At 41.8% G+C, this 15,862-nt stretch overlaps 1 pseudogene; it reads left to right on the top strand.

Moving 5' to 3' along the window:
* Positions 1-13,964: 13,964 nt before the first annotated feature.
* LOC102874167 lies at positions 13,965-15,659 on the top strand (annotated as a pseudogene).
* The last annotated feature ends 203 nt before the right edge of the window (positions 15,660-15,862 follow it).

Below are 15,862 nucleotides of genomic sequence, written 5' to 3' on the forward strand. Positions count from 1 at the left end.
CGCGCGCGCGCTACGAACACACACACACACCCTTCCCCTGGGCCAGCTTCTACAGCTTCTACCCCCCACCTGGGCCGACCCATAACTGAGAGGCGATGACGCCTCCCCTAGGTAGCTCCCAAGAACCAATCTCCCAAACATTCTATATATCCCCTGACCTCCCTCACTACCACCTACAACCCTAGTCCCAGTCCCTTTTTCACTTAACAAGCCCCGAAAGACAGTATACTGCTTTTGAGATAGTTCACCTCTGTCCCCTCCTTGAGCACTCACTTTCAAATACGAAGACAAGGACTTCATCCCAGTATCTGACACATAGTAATAGCTCAGAAAACACTGATTGAGTCTGGGCTCATAATTTGCATTGTACCATCATACATTCACAAGTCTCTAACCTTTTTACCTTAATTTATTCTTCATGGACTTCAATTCATTGCAAAACCCTGGAGATATACATATTCTCTGTCTCTGTCTATGTCTCTCTCTCTCTCTCTCTCTCTCTCTCACTCACTCACACACACACACACACACACATCAGACCTAACTGGCCAGACTACACCCACCCTGCTAAGTCATGAGTTTAATCTGCTCTGTCATCTAATCTTTTTTTAATTTATGAGTCTAATCTGCTCTGTCATATAACCTGTCTTTTTAATTTACATCCAAATATCTAGTCTTTAGGTTCATAATTATTTGCACTAACCAGTAATTCTGGCACCATTCACAACCTCAACACTGCAACTGTCCATGAAGTAATAAAAGACTAAACTCTCAACTGATACCACCTTTTCACAATATCCTAAACCAAGGTAAAACCAATACTATTTATTTTAAAACACTGTCAAAGAAGTGTTTCCCTCTAACCCTAGCAGAAGCAACTATCCAGAAGCTTCTTTACTACAGCTAAAGCACTCTGGATGCAGTTTACCTATCTACCTTGCAAACTATAAGAATTACTTCCTAATTAAGAACCCTTTGTTGAGGCTTGTCTATGTACCCTACAATTCACAGCTGAAATCTTTTCCCTTCAACTCTGCAATCTACAGCTGAAAATTATTCCTCTAGAACATAGAATGGCTCCAGGCTATCTCTGGAATGTTGACAAGGTTATCACAAGGTTCAGACACCTGGTCAAGAGAAGATACTGAACCAGGCACCAACACCTGCACAAAAGAAAATACTGAGAAATTCTCATATTTCATTGCCCTCCTTCTCCCCATATAATCCCCCTCAGTTTCCAAGATGGGGAGATGAATTTGGAAAACTCACACCTCCTGTCACCTATATGTGAGCATATATAATAAAAATTTCAGCTTTTTCCATTCCAAACCCTATCTCTATGATTGGGTTTTTTTGGCAGCAACCTGCAGAACTGTTTTTCTGGTAATACAACTACCCAAGTTTTGCTTTGTTTTATTCCAATAAACACAGGTTAACATCTTTTCAGTTTCTGATGTTTCCCTCTGTTTCCAACTCCCTTTAGATGATACAGGCAATCTGTAACCATCTAGTTTTCTATTTTCCATCCTTTACATTTTGTTCTTTCTCGATTAATTCTTTCCATCTACAGTCAAATCATCTCTTTTTCTTGTTGTTTTTAGGTGCCATCAAATTGGCTTTGATTCATAACCACCTGTGGACAACAGACCTGAACCTTGCCCTATTGTACGCCATCCATCCTCACTAACTCTGATATGCTCAAGTCCATTGTTACAGCCAGTGTGTCAATCCATCGGTTAGAGGGGCTTGCTTTCTTTTTCTGATCCTCTACCTTTCCCAGCCTGATGTCTTTTTCAAACCAGAACTAGCCCTTCCCGACAAGGTGTTTAAAATATAAAGGTTCACCATCCTTTTACTTCCTCCAAGATAAAATTGTTTGTTCTTTTAGAAGTCCTTGACATAGTCTGCTTCCCCAACTCTATCATTCAAAAGCATCAGTTTTTCTTCTGTCATTTTTATTCATAGCACAACTTTTAGATGTATAGGAAGCAATCAAAAATACCATGGCTTAAAGCAAACGTACTTTATTCTTAGTCTTTAAACACATTTTATTCTTAGTCTTTAAACCGACATCTTTGTTCTATCTACAAACCCTTTAATTTCTTTTATAATTTTAATATCTTTTCTAGAATTGTGCTGTCTTTCAGATATCCTTTTAAATGACTAAGCATGTTCCTCTAAAGTGTCAGTCTTAATCCGCAGTTATAGTTCCCTTCATTATGAGGATACTAATAATATATTTCTAAAGTTCTCTTTGAATACTATTTTTTACTCTTCCCTGGTGCTTTTGCTATGAAGTCACTCTCCATCTAGCATATTAGAATGGTCTTTGGCTGCCCTTCACATTTAAATGTATCGAAAACCAGAAAGGCCAAAGCTAAGGAAGTTAATTGGAAAATCAGAGCACCTGGGTAGGACTTTGTTCTGAGAGTTTGACTGTCAGATGAAGTTGATTGGGAATGCACGCGTCAATGCTCCCTGAGTGGTTATCTGAAAAGAAATTAATCCTTGCCATCTCTTTCTTGAAGGCTAAGATTAACCTGGAAATATCCTGGGAACCATAAAGAAGAGCCCAGGTTAGAATGACCCTGTTGCTTCATGTAATACCCCATGATACTGTTCCAATCTTGGTTTGGGTTTCTTAAGAAGACTCTGAGACAACTATTTCAGTGCAAGTAGTTATGGGAAATGATTCCGTCAAACTAGCAGCAGAATGGGAAGTGTGTCAAGAAAGCCAATGATGTGTTCGTTACTTGAAAAAGTTAATGCTATGGTAACTTGCACACACTAAAAAAACTCTGGGGCTAGTGTAACACACACACCTGAGAGTTATCTCACTCTAGGAGTAAACCACAACATCTCAAACCCATTGCTACCAAGTCACAACTGACTCATAACTGACCATCCATTGAGTTTCTGAGGCTGTAAAACAAGGAGGAACTTTTTCTTTAGTTGAGCTACTAGTGGAGTGGAACTGCCAAAGAAGCGTGGCCTTAGAGTTAGCAGCACAACTTCCTATGGACTAGACCGTGTGTGTGTGTGTGTGTGTGTGTGTGTGTGTAAAACCTTCTATATTGGTCATTTCATGAGGGCTGTTCCTTGGGCCTGTAACCCAGCTCATCACATGAGCAGCAAGGTGTGAAGGGAAAAAAAATATTTTCAGGAAAAGAAATGTAGGTGCTCACCGTTGACTAGCATGAGTGGAGTGGTTGAGGATGAGAGAATTTAGGCAGAGCCCTTTCAGCAGTTTCCTTTTCCTAGCTATATATTTTATTCATTCTGATGACACATCTGTCCTCGAGTTTGGACACTTCTTTCTAGTTATTTTTCTTCATTTTCTGGCTTGAAGATTGAGGTTTGCCTTTTTGAGTATATACTAGAAAAGGTGGAAGGTTAAAGATAGGAAGCACCTCAACCAGATGGATTGGCACAGTGACTGCTGCAATAGGCTCAAATATGTCAGGGATGATGGGAATGGCACAGGATAGGACAGGGTTCGGATCTGTTGTTCACAGGGTCACAATGAGCTATCCTTGACTCGACAGTGCAGAACAACAAGAACTAACAACAAAATGAGGACAAAAGAGAGCACTGGTGATGTAGTCTGTAGGAAGTTGTACCACTCACCTGAAGGCAGTGCCCCTCTGGTGGTTTGAATCCACCAGCAGGTCCACAAGACAAAGATGGGCAATGTCCTTCTGTGCAATTTACAGCCTTCAAAACCCACTGAGAGCCAGCTATGAATAGGTCCAAACTCCACAGCAATAAGAAATTACAAGAGTGATGGAAAGCTTATCCCCATGGATGAATGTTATAAAAACAAGCCGGTTAGTCCTTAGCTAAAGCACCTGGAAGAAGTGTTATTGCTTGCTGCCTTATCTCTGTATGTTGTCCTACCACAAGGGAAGTTATACAATACATTTCTAGGTGTGTTTTTCGTTGTTTTTGTTCTTAGCTAACCTTGAATTGGCATCCATATGTAGCAACCCTATTTACAATGGAACAGAATACTGTCTGATTGTGTGCCATCTTCACAGTCACTGTTGTGCTTATTTTAGCCATTGTGTCAATCCATCTTGTTGATGGTCTTCCTCTTTTTCACTGACCTACTTTATGAAGCATGATGTCTTTCTCCAGGAATGGCCTCTCCAGATAATATAGTAAAAGGATGTGAGACAAAAATCTCACTATCTTCACGTCTAAGGACCATTCTGATTGAAGTACCCAAATTTTCACACAGTGCTACATGAATGTCCACTATCAAGAATTCCAGAGAGATTAAAGCCCAAAACCATAAAGTTCATAAGAGACAAACTTGGGTCAAGCTTGGAAGCCCTAAGTCTATAGTATAAAGAGATTGCCAAATAACAACCAGAAATTACAATCGGAAGAGGATAAAAGTGATGAACAAAACCTTCCAAAGATTAAATCCCTGTGCACATAAAAAACTTTTTCCAACAGACTGATAAGAAAACCTGCCAATAGGAACAAACATTTGGTAATACCATCTCAGACAAAAGTCTTATAACAAAAGATTACAGAATACCCCTGGGCCTCCACAAGAAAAAGAGTGATAACCCAATTACAAAATGGGCAAAAGGCGTGGAAAGAATTTTCACAGAGGAAGATATTTGAATGGCCATCAGACACATGAAGAAATGCTCAAAATCACTGAAAATAACAGAGATGCAAATCAAAACCACAATGAGATAGCATCTCACTCCAGTAGCAGTGGCAAAGTTTAACAGGACAGCAAGTAATATAGTAGTGTTATTCACCATCGCAAGAACATGGAAACAACATAGATGTTCAACTATAATCGAATGTATTGAGAATGTCCATTCATACAATGAAATACTATGCAGCATGCAGGAGCAATGATTTTGCAAATTATTACCTAACTTGGGAGAGACTGGAGAGCTTATGCTGAGTGAACTGATTCAGTCCAAATAGGACAAATATTGTATAAATATTGTAGAATGAGTATGAGGATCGGGGGGGGGGAATAAATGCAGAGGGATGAGGATGTACGAGGGGGATTAATTACAGGGTTGTACAGTTTGATGGGGGGGATGAGGGAAACTGAAGAATCTGGTTTGAAAGGCAATGTATTCGAACTTTGTAAATAAACTAGTATAATAAAAAAAAATTCAGAGATATCTGTTGGTAATTGTCTACCAAGACACTGTCATTCCCACATTCCAATTCACCTCTGCCTCCTTACATAGAAATTTCCAGGTGGTATGTGGCATAATACATAAGGACCCTGTTGGTGTAGTGTTTAGTGTTGGGCTTATAACTGAAAGTTGTGAAGTTCAAATGCACCATCCATTCTTGGAAGAAAGATAGTCTGTTTCCTGTCATAAATACTTATAGTCTGGAAAACTATTGTATGGTCACCATGAGTCAGAACTAGGTTTGAATCAACTTGACAGGAGTGACTTTGGGTTTGATTTGGTTTGGGATAGACCAAGGGATAGTGAAACAGCCCTTAACAACAGTCCTCTGAGCCTTGATGTCTAAAAAGCTTGTAGTATAGGTTGATTTTTCTAAATAACTTTCCTTGCCCATTGCATTCTCTTTCACTACATGACTGGGCAGGGCTAGGCTCATGATATGAATGAGGTGTATAAACTAATAATGTGGGGATTGGCCAGTTTTATCATCTCTTTAGGCTTAAATGGAGTAGATTTGGAGGCCAAGATAAGAATCTCACTACCAGTAAGAAATAAGAATTGGAGAGTCCAATGGAAGTCCATTTAGGCCAGAGATTCACCAAGACTTAGACGAAAACAACAGCAGAGGACAACCAGAGACAGCTGGGAGATAGAACTCATGGGGGACTGCTGCTTCACAGAGCCAGAGCCATAGCTACAGCTGGCAGCCTTTGTCCCAAGCTTGCTGGAGAACTGCGAGGGCAGACACTGTAATTGGCACGACTAAGAGAGCGTTAGAACACTGACCAAAAACTGTAACGATGAAGGTCAACAGGTCTGCAAGCATGCTGAGAACTTGTCCTGACTGAAGAATCACATTGTTTCCAACCTTAATTGTAATGGACTAACTTCTCTAATAAAACCCATAATCATAAATATGTTTCTGTGAGTTCTATGTAGCTATTGCAATGGATTAGTGTACCCAGTAGCAGGGCAATGAAAGCCTTGGGAAGAATGATGGATGTTAGGATTGGTAGAAGTAAGTTTGAGGAGAGTAAGGGAATAGTTGACTTTATAGGAAATCATTTTCATACAGTGAATATCATTTATGGGTACTGTTCCCCCTTGTAGAGTTAGTGGAGGTCAGTTATGACTATCACCATGCTGCCTGCAACCCCTTTTAGAGTCCAATGCTTCATCTGCGTCCAAATGCCAACATTCCTCAATAGTCTTTGGCTTGAGAGAGGGAGAAAAATTAGAGTTTGTACTTGAAGAAAAAGGAATTACTAAGCTCTTAAATTATAATATTAATGTTGTTGTTGTTGTTGTTAAGTGCTCTCATAGTGGCCCTATGAACAAAAGACTTGAACCCTGTTCTATAACTATCATCATTTCTCTATGTTCATAGAGGTTCCAGAGGCATGTGGTTTAGGAAGTGGATGTCACTCCTGATTCCAAACCTGAATCAATCTGGAAGCTTCAGCAAACACTGCCCATGATGGGTAATCATTATGTTGTTTGACATACTTATGCACAGTGTTCAGCATCACAGAAACTCCAAGTTATTTTAGAACAGTAAATAGACTACTGCTGTAAATCACGGTACCACTGCGCCCAAATCAAAGTCAATTTACTTTCTTCTCAAGTGCCCATGGTATATACTTCAGAATTGATAATATAGTAGGACACAAAGAAAGTTTCATCAAGTTAAAAAACAATGAAAAAGAGAGAAAGGATAAAGCTGAAGAATAGAGTTTCATCCTTGTAATTTAAGATTTATATTTTAATTACAGCATTAACAAAAACCTTGAAGATGCAATAACTTAAGAATAACTTTGTTGTTGTTAAGTGCTGTCAAGTCGTAGGCGATTCACAGTGACCCTATGAAGGAGAGTCCGCAACGCTTGGGTGCCTTTCTTCCTCTCTCCAGGTTCATAGCGTTTCTGGAGGCAAGCTATTATGGAAGTGGATGCCACCCTCCTTCCAAGCTTGTTTTCATTGGGGAGCTCCACTCCACTCTCTGTCTGCATTGGGTAACCAGCCATTAACGCATTTGACACATCAGTGTCACAGTGTTCAGCCTCTCAGCAACCACAAGTTACTGCTATATGGCAACTTGTACACCAGGGCTATATGACCTAGAGGAATGTCTGAACAAAAATAATAAGTATATACATTATTTAAATCAGAATTGTAATAAAAGTTTGCATTAGGATTACAATTTTATTACTTTTCAATACTGCTTTGTACTCCATTCACTATCCATTAGTTTCCATTTGGTTTAATCAATCATATTTTATAATAACAATAAAAATCTTGTGGTAAAATTGTATGTTTTCCCTCTTCTACCTACAATAAACACAAATAATTGATGGTGTTCCACAAGTTCTGAAATAAGCATTGAAGGAGCCTTAGTAGCAAACGGCATGTACAAAGCTGCTTGCTAGTCAAAAAGTCAACAATTTGAATCTACAAACCACTCCAAGAGAGAAAGATAGACACTATTTTTCTAATTAAGATTTTATTGTAGCTTTATAAAGAACTTGGATTTCCATTCATTCATTGTTGCACATTTTCCTCCCTGTCTCCCCCACCCTCAGTTCGCTTTTTTCTTTGGAAAAAGAAGTTCTTTCATTGTTATACAGCCCCCCTTCCCCCAACCACTTTACTATGTAGCTCTTATTCTGGACTCTTGTCATACCAATAATACCTAATGATATATTCCCTTTTTTTATATATATTCCTTTTAAACAGTTCTCTCCCTCGTCTGTTTCAATACCATGTACATTATTTATCCCCTGGTCAGAGCAGCAAGGTAACAAATTGCTGGCTACAGGAAGCAGCCGAGAGACCAGTGAAGACAGGCCTTCCGCTTTCTTTTACAGAATTCCCAGAGATCCTGCTGCTTACACCTTTACGCATATCGTTGCCACATCTCACAACAAAGAAAGCGGTGAAATGTTTGCTTTTGATTCTACTTTTTAACCAAGGAGGACAAAGGAGAAAGGTAGGAGTTGGGATTGACCCATAGCTGACCCTCCAATGGGTTTTCTGAGGCAGTTAATTGCACAAAAGGAGATTACCCATCCTTCTCCTGCATAGCTGATGGATTCAAACCACATGCCTTCGGGATTGCAGTGCAGTTTCTCACCACTAGACCATCAGAGCTCCATATACTTGACTATTTATATTTATATATATATTGTTGTTTACTGTGGAGTCAGAACCAACCCATAGCTAACCCTCCAGCAAGTTTTCAGAGGCAGTCTAATTGCTTGGGTGGAGTCTGTCCATCTTTCTCCCACAGGGCAACTCCACGTGTATTTTGGATGGCAGCACAGTTCCTTACCACTAGACCACAAGCTCCATGCATCTGTGTATGTATGCGTGTACACACACACACACACACAGAGAGATTGCTATTGTTGCTGTGTGCTGTTGAGTTAGAATAGACTACTCTAGTGGGTTTTCTGAGCCTCTAACTGGCACAGGAGGAGATTGTCTATCTTTTCTTCCGTGGATTTGAATTGCCCGCCTTTGGGTTAGCAGCGCAACTCTTTCCTTACCAGGTCGCCAGAGTAAGGATGGTGAAACTATATTTTGAGTATGTTGTTGGGAGGGCCCAGCCCCTGCCAGTCCCTGGGAAAAGATATCACACTGAGAATTGTGGAGAGTCAGAGAAAGGGAAAGCCTTCAACAAGATGGACTGACACAGTGACTGTAACAGTGGGTTTGAGCATTTCAGAGGTGCTGAGGATGGTGCCGGATAGGGCAAGGTTCAGGTCTGTTGTTCACAGAGTCATTATGAGTGGTAGTCAACCTAATAACAACAACTATCTATGTGTGTGTATGTACACACACCACACAATATAAACCCTAGAGCCCAGAAGTCTAGAGAGTCCTCCTTTCCTTTGGTTCTTTCTTTCAAACCCTCTTTCCTATCATGCCAAACCCCAGGCTCTAGTGAGTTTGCCCAGAATGAGAGGAGACAATTGAAAGGGGCGATGAAGTTTTCCAACTCAAATTAAAAGCTTTAAGCTGGTTGTAAGCAACCTTCCCTGTGTGGGCCAAATAATTTAAAAAAATAGTTTAAGAATTTTTTTCAGACATTTTAAAAATCAGAACCATAATCTCTAAAACAGTTCTAAAGAATTTTCTTATGAAATCTTTGATGAAGAGATTTGAGGGGAGGGATTAAAAAATTTCAGAACCTAGATATCTAACAAACACTATTATGTTAAATTTTGGGTATACATTTTGGTGAGTAAACATTCTTGCTGAGGCTTGTTTAGTTTGTCTTTCTCTCACTAACTTTTTTTTCCTTTTTTTAACTTTTTAAAGTATCTTAATTGAGAAAAGATATTTGTGCTATAGCAGCTTTTATATTGAAATCTTGTAAAAAACAGGTTTTATTGAAAACATAACTACCAACAGGACCTTTAATACTCATCTATGAATTGATTATTTAAACAGTTAAGTAGGAGCTTTCCTGTAAGGAGCTTTAGGACTGATCACATTCTATCTCTATTTATCTCCACAGGGCTTATAGATCCATGTTTGGTATATTAATATTCAGATTAACATACAGGCCCGGACCGTGATAGGTTTCTTGTTGGTGGTTGGTGGTGGTGGTGTGTGCTGTGAAGTCAGACCTGACTCATAGCTGATCCGCCAGTGGGTTTTAAGAGAGAGTAAACTGCAAGGGGAAAGGACTGTTCATCTTTCTCCCTTAGAGCAGGTGGTGAATTCGGACTGCTTGCCTTTGGGTTGACAGCATATCTCACCACTCAGCCACCAGAGCCCCCTAACTTTTTCCTTAATCGATAACGAAGCTAGAATCCAAACCCCCTAAAGTCTATTTCACTTGCTACCAGTAGAGGACGTCTATTCCTTTTTACCGTTTCTTTTCCGAGGACGGCAGTGGAGTCCGAGGGAGCCGTGCTGCTCACTGAAAGGCGGTGCCTCTCTGGAGGCTGGACTCCACCCGCAGCTCCGCAGGAGAAAACAGGCAATCTCCTTGGAGATTTACATCTTCAGAAACCCGCTGGTGGGTTAGCTACGAGTCAGTCAGTTCTGGCTCGATCCCGACAAGTTTAATGGGTTTATAAGAACGAAGGCATTTCCTATGCCTATTGTTGTTTTCCTTAGTTGCCTCTGACTTTACGGTGTCAGAGGAAGAAAAATGGAAGCGCTGCCCTGTTCTATTCCATCTTCAAAACAATCATTGCTATGTTTGACTCCATCCTTACAAGCTCTGTGTCAATTCATTTCACTGAGGGTCTTCCTCATTTCTGTTCACCCTTTTCTTTACCAATCATGATGGCTTTCACCAGTGACCAGTCCTTCCTGATGGCATGCCCAAAGTATATGCAGTCTCGCCATCCTCACTTTTTAAAAAATTTTTTAAATTAATTTTAATGAAAGTTTACAGAGACTTTGAATTTCCATTCATTCATTGTTGCACTTTTCTCCCTGACCAACCTCCCCCCCACCCCGTTTGCTCTTCTCTTTGAAAATTAAAATTCTTTCATCACACACACACACACACACACACACACACACACACACCCCTAGTACACTCTATGCAGCCTTCGTTCTGGACTCCTGTCATGACAATAATACCTAATCATATATCCCTTTTAAACAGTTGTCTCTCTCATCTATTTCAGTGCAGTATACATAATTTTTCCCATATTCCTCAGTCTCTCCCCAACCCCAATATCAGTCCCGTTTTACAACACCAGTACTGCCATCCTCGCTTCACTTCTAAGGAGTATTTTGGTTTTACTTGTTCCAACACACGTTTGTTCTACTGGCAGTATGTGCCACATTTAATATTCTTTACAAGTATTGTGATTCAAAGACATCAATTCTTCTTTGTCTTCCTTACTGATTTTTCGGTTTTCTCGAACGTATGAAGTTATAGAAAATACTATGGCTTGTGTCAGGTGTACCTTGATATGACACCTTTGCTTTTTTTGACTCTTTAAGGAGTTCTTTTGCAGCGGAATTGCATGATGCACTGGGCCAGTTCATTTACTGACTACTATTTCCATGGGAATTGTTTATGGATCCAAGTAATATTAGAGTCTTGACAACTTTAGTCTTTTCTGTATTTATCGTGATATTGCTTATTGGTCTAGTTGTGAACATTTTTGTTTTCTTATGTTGAGATGCAATCCACGCTGAGGGTTGCAGTCTTGGATCTTTAGTAAGGACTTCAAGTATTCTTTGCTTTCAGCAAACAAGGTTGTGTTATCTGCATGTTGAAAGTTGTTAACTAGTATTCTTCCAAGCCTGATATAATGGTTTTCACAGGTTAATTGCTTCAGCATATCATCATCATCATCATCATCATCATCCAGCTTCTTAGATTATTTACTCAACATACAGATTGAATAAATATGGTGAAAGGATACAAGCCTGACATACATGTTTCCCAATTTTAATGCATGCAGTATCCCTCTGTTCTATTTATGTACAAGCATTGATTGCATTAGCATGATTAATTTTTCTGGTTTCTCATTCTTTACTATGTTACTCATAATTTGTTATGATGCATACATTTGAAAGCCTATATGAGCACAGCCAATGAAACATTAGTAGACATCTTTCTAGTATTCTTTGCTTTCAGTCAAGATCTATCTGACATCAGCAATAATATCCCTTGTTTCATGAATGTCCTCTTTGGAATTCTTAAATTTCTGGCGGTTATCTGTCAATGTACTGCTGCAACCATTTTTAAAATTCTTTTCAGCAAGGTTTTACTTGTGTGTGATATTAGCAATATTATTAAATAATTTGAGGATTCTGTTGTATCACCTTTTGCTTGAATAATGCAGAAGCATCAAAAGAAGATGTTGTTGTTATGTGCTGTTGAATCGCTTGTGACTCATAGTGACCCTATGTACAAGAGCCCTAAATGCTGCTCTATCCTGTACCAACCTCATTGTCTCTGACACACCTACCCTCATTGCCCCAGAGACTGAATCAATCCATCTCATCAAGTGTCTTTCTCTTCTGTGCTGTCCTTCAACTCAAGGTGGATCAGACACCTTGGAGTAAAGCCCCAAACCATAAAGTTCAAACTGGGATCAAGCCTAGACGGCATAGTCTATGGTATAAAGAGACTGCCAAATAAAACCAGAAATGCACAATCTGGAGAGGATAAAATTGATGAATGGGACCTTCTAAAGATTAAATCCCTGTTGAGCATCAAAAACTTTTTCCAACAAAGTGAAAAGAGAACCTACTGACTGGGGAAAAAAAACATTTGGCAATACCATTTCAGACAAGAGTCTCATAAGAAAAGTTTATAGAATCTTCCAAGGCCTCCAAAAGAAAAAGACACATAAAGAAATGCTCAAAATCACTGGAAATAAGAAAGATGCAAATAAAAACTTCAGTAAGGTACCATCTCACCCTAGTAGTAGTGGCAAAGTTTAACAGGGCAGCAAGTAATAAATGTTGGAGAGGATGTGGAGAGATAGGAGCTCTTATACACTGTTGGCGGGCAGGAAGGCAGTTTGGCATTTCCTCAAAAAGCTGAACATAGAAATTCCATACGACCCAACTATTCCACTGCTTGGAATATATCCCAAGGAAATTAGAACTAAGACACAAACGGAGATTTGGGGGGGTTTTTTGTTGTTGCTGTTATGTAAATATTTTAATTCAAAGACATAAATTTATCAAATTTTCCTTATTAATTGTCTGACTTTTTCATGCATATGAGACAATTGAAATATTATGTGGCAGGTATGTCTCAAGCAGCTTTGTTGTGTTTTGTTTTTTTTTAAATTCATTTTAATAGACATTTACAGAGGTTTTGGATTTCCACTCATTCATTGCCGCACTTTTCTCCCTGCCCACCCCTCCCCACCAGTTCGCTCCCCTCTCCGAAAAGAAAAAGAAAAGAAAAAAAATTCTTTCATTAGTATACAATTCCCCCATCCCTTCCTCCCCACCCCCCACCCCGAGTACACTTCTCTAAGTGGCCTTAATTCTGGATTCCTGTGCTAACCATAATACTCAATCATATACCACCTCTAATCTGTTCTTTCCCTCATCTGTTTCAATATAATATACATAATTTATCCAGTTTTTTCCTGTCATACCCCAACCCTGATGTCAGACCCATTCTACAACAGTGGCACCATGCAGTAACAAACGGAGATTTGTATACCAATGTTCATAGCAGTATTATTCATCATCACAAGAACATGGAAACAGCCCAAATGTTCAACCACAATCAAATGGATCAAAAAATTGTTTGTTGTACATTTCACACGATGGAATACTACACAACATGTAGGAGCAATGATTTTGAAAATTATTACCTAATTTGGGAGGAACTGGAGAGCATTATGCTAAGGGAACTAACTCAGAGTCCCATAAAGACAAATGCTATATGAAGCCATTATTGTAGAAATAGAGAACTAGTAAAACATGTATGAGGATCTAAGGACGGGAAAGGGGTGTAAGAGGGGTGAAGAAAGGGGTGAAAGGGGTGGCTAATCATAGTGTCGTACAATCTGATGGATTGAGGGAGGGACGGGTTAAGGAAATGAGAAAGATCTGGTGTGAAAAACAATGTATACGAACTTTGTAAGTAAACCAGTATAAAATAAAAATTTTATTTTAAAAAAACCAACAGGGGCGCGGGAGTGGCTCCCAGGCGGGGACTCAGGGGCCGGGTCGTCGAGCAGCGGTGGAGGCGGCGGGCTAGCCCAGGGAGCAGCCATGAGGGCCGGGCCCAGTCACCGACGTGTGAGTGACTGCCTCATGTTGTGTTGATGCCAATCTGCCATGCTAGCCTGTCTACAAGGGCCAGGTGACCTGTCCTTTCAGCTTCTTTCTCACACGCAGATAGATGAACACTGGACTTCAGAAATGGGACACTACACCGAAAATGAGAACTGCTCACTATCCTACCCCAGCCGAATTGGACGCGTATGCTAAGGAGGTCTCAAACAACCCACTGACTGACTATAAAAATCTTCCCCAAGAGTGTGAAGGTTCCCCAGCGGAAACACGTCCGTCGTACTGTGAACGGCCTCGACACATCAGCCCAGCGCTACAGCCCTTACCCGACTCAGGCTGCCACCAAGGCAGGCCTGCTTGCCATTGTTAAAGTGCCAGCCAAAAGCATACTCAAAGACTTTGACGGCACCCGAACCCGGTTGCTCCCTGAGGTCATCATGAACCCCGCAGTGGCACCCCATGCTACTGTGTGGCACCTAGCACTTTAACCCACCCCCAGGCCCAGGCTCTGGTCCGCCAGCAGGCCTTGCAACATGCACAGACCTTGGCCCATGCTCCTCCCCAGACGCTGCAGCACCCTCAGGGTATCCATCCACCCCAGGCGCTGCCCCATACTCAGAGCCTGCAGCAGTCTCAGGGCTTGGGCCACCCGCAGTCTATGGCCCAAACTCAGGGCTTGGTCCATCCTCAGGCCCTGGCCCACCAGGGTCTCCAGCACCCCTCCAACCCGTTATTGCATGGAGGCCGGAAGATGCCAGACTCAGATGCTCCCCCGAATGTGACCGTGTCTACCTCAGCTATTCCCCTTTCGATGGCGGCCACCCTGCAGCACAACCAGCCCCCAGACCTGAGCAGCATCGTGCACCAGATCAACCAGTTTTGTCAGACGAGGGCAGGTATCAGCACCTCAGTGTGTGAGGGCCAGATCGCCAACCCCAGCCCCATTAGCCACAGTCTGCTCATCAATGCAAGTACCCGTGTGTCGACCCACAGCGTCCCTGCACCAGTGCCTTCTTGTGTGGTCAATCCCACGGAGCACACCCATGCAGCTACAGCTGCATTGCCTGCCACAGGCCTTGTCAACCTGCCCACAGGCACCTTTCGTGCCCCTACTGGCTACCCTAGCGACCTCAAGTCAGTCGCCTGGAACCAGCACCAGCTGGCCCACCTACAGCAGACGTGCAGAGAGGCTGGTGGGACATCAGCAGCCCCTAGCCTAACAGGCAAGCATGTAGCAGGACGTGAGTTGGCAGGGCCTGGCTTTATGGGCAAGCCCCCTGCCTACCCACAGGAACTCTGCCTGGCACAGTCCTTCCACCTGAAGCCACCCTTGGAGAAGCCAACCCCATCCCCACCAGTCAATGGCCTGGCAGCTCCACTGGCCTACCCCAGTGGTCACTATTTTCAACCCCTGTGGAACAACATTCTGCCCACTTCAATAGCGACAGCTCGGGGTCTCAGGGCCTCATCAGGCCCTTCCGTGGTGGGCAGCCTGCAGGTGCCCCCCTCGACTGTGCTGCTGCTGGGGCCCACTACCCAGCAGGGACCGGGGGTGGTCCAGTGGCCAGCTGGAACAGCTTGATGAAAACAGTGGATTTCCTAAGTGGGGATTTCCAACAGATTTGCTTCCAAGAACAGAGCCTGGCCATGCTGAGCAAGGCCCACCGTGCCCCTGGCAGTCATGCCCCTTATCCCACAGATAGTTGAAGTCTTCATAGTCAGCACCCGGGGTACAGATAGGTAGTCCTGGTGCCCTCCATAAGATACACAACATACATCACTCTCCTAGGTTTAGTCTTACTTTTGAGTAACTGGATAGTTTTAAAAGTTTTTGCTCCTCCAGTGTGATCATTCTTAGATGTCTGAGAAAGGGAATTTGGCAGGATCTAATTGAGGGAAGAGATAGATCCTTGGAGCCCTCATACTCCTCCAGCCCCAGCAGG

This window comes from Elephantulus edwardii, unplaced genomic scaffold, assembly GCF_000299155.1.
Source record: "Elephantulus edwardii isolate Elephantulus edwardi_28Jun2011 unplaced genomic scaffold, EleEdw1.0 scaffold00050, whole genome shotgun sequence".
Taxonomy (NCBI): domain Eukaryota; kingdom Metazoa; phylum Chordata; class Mammalia; order Macroscelidea; family Macroscelididae; genus Elephantulus; species Elephantulus edwardii.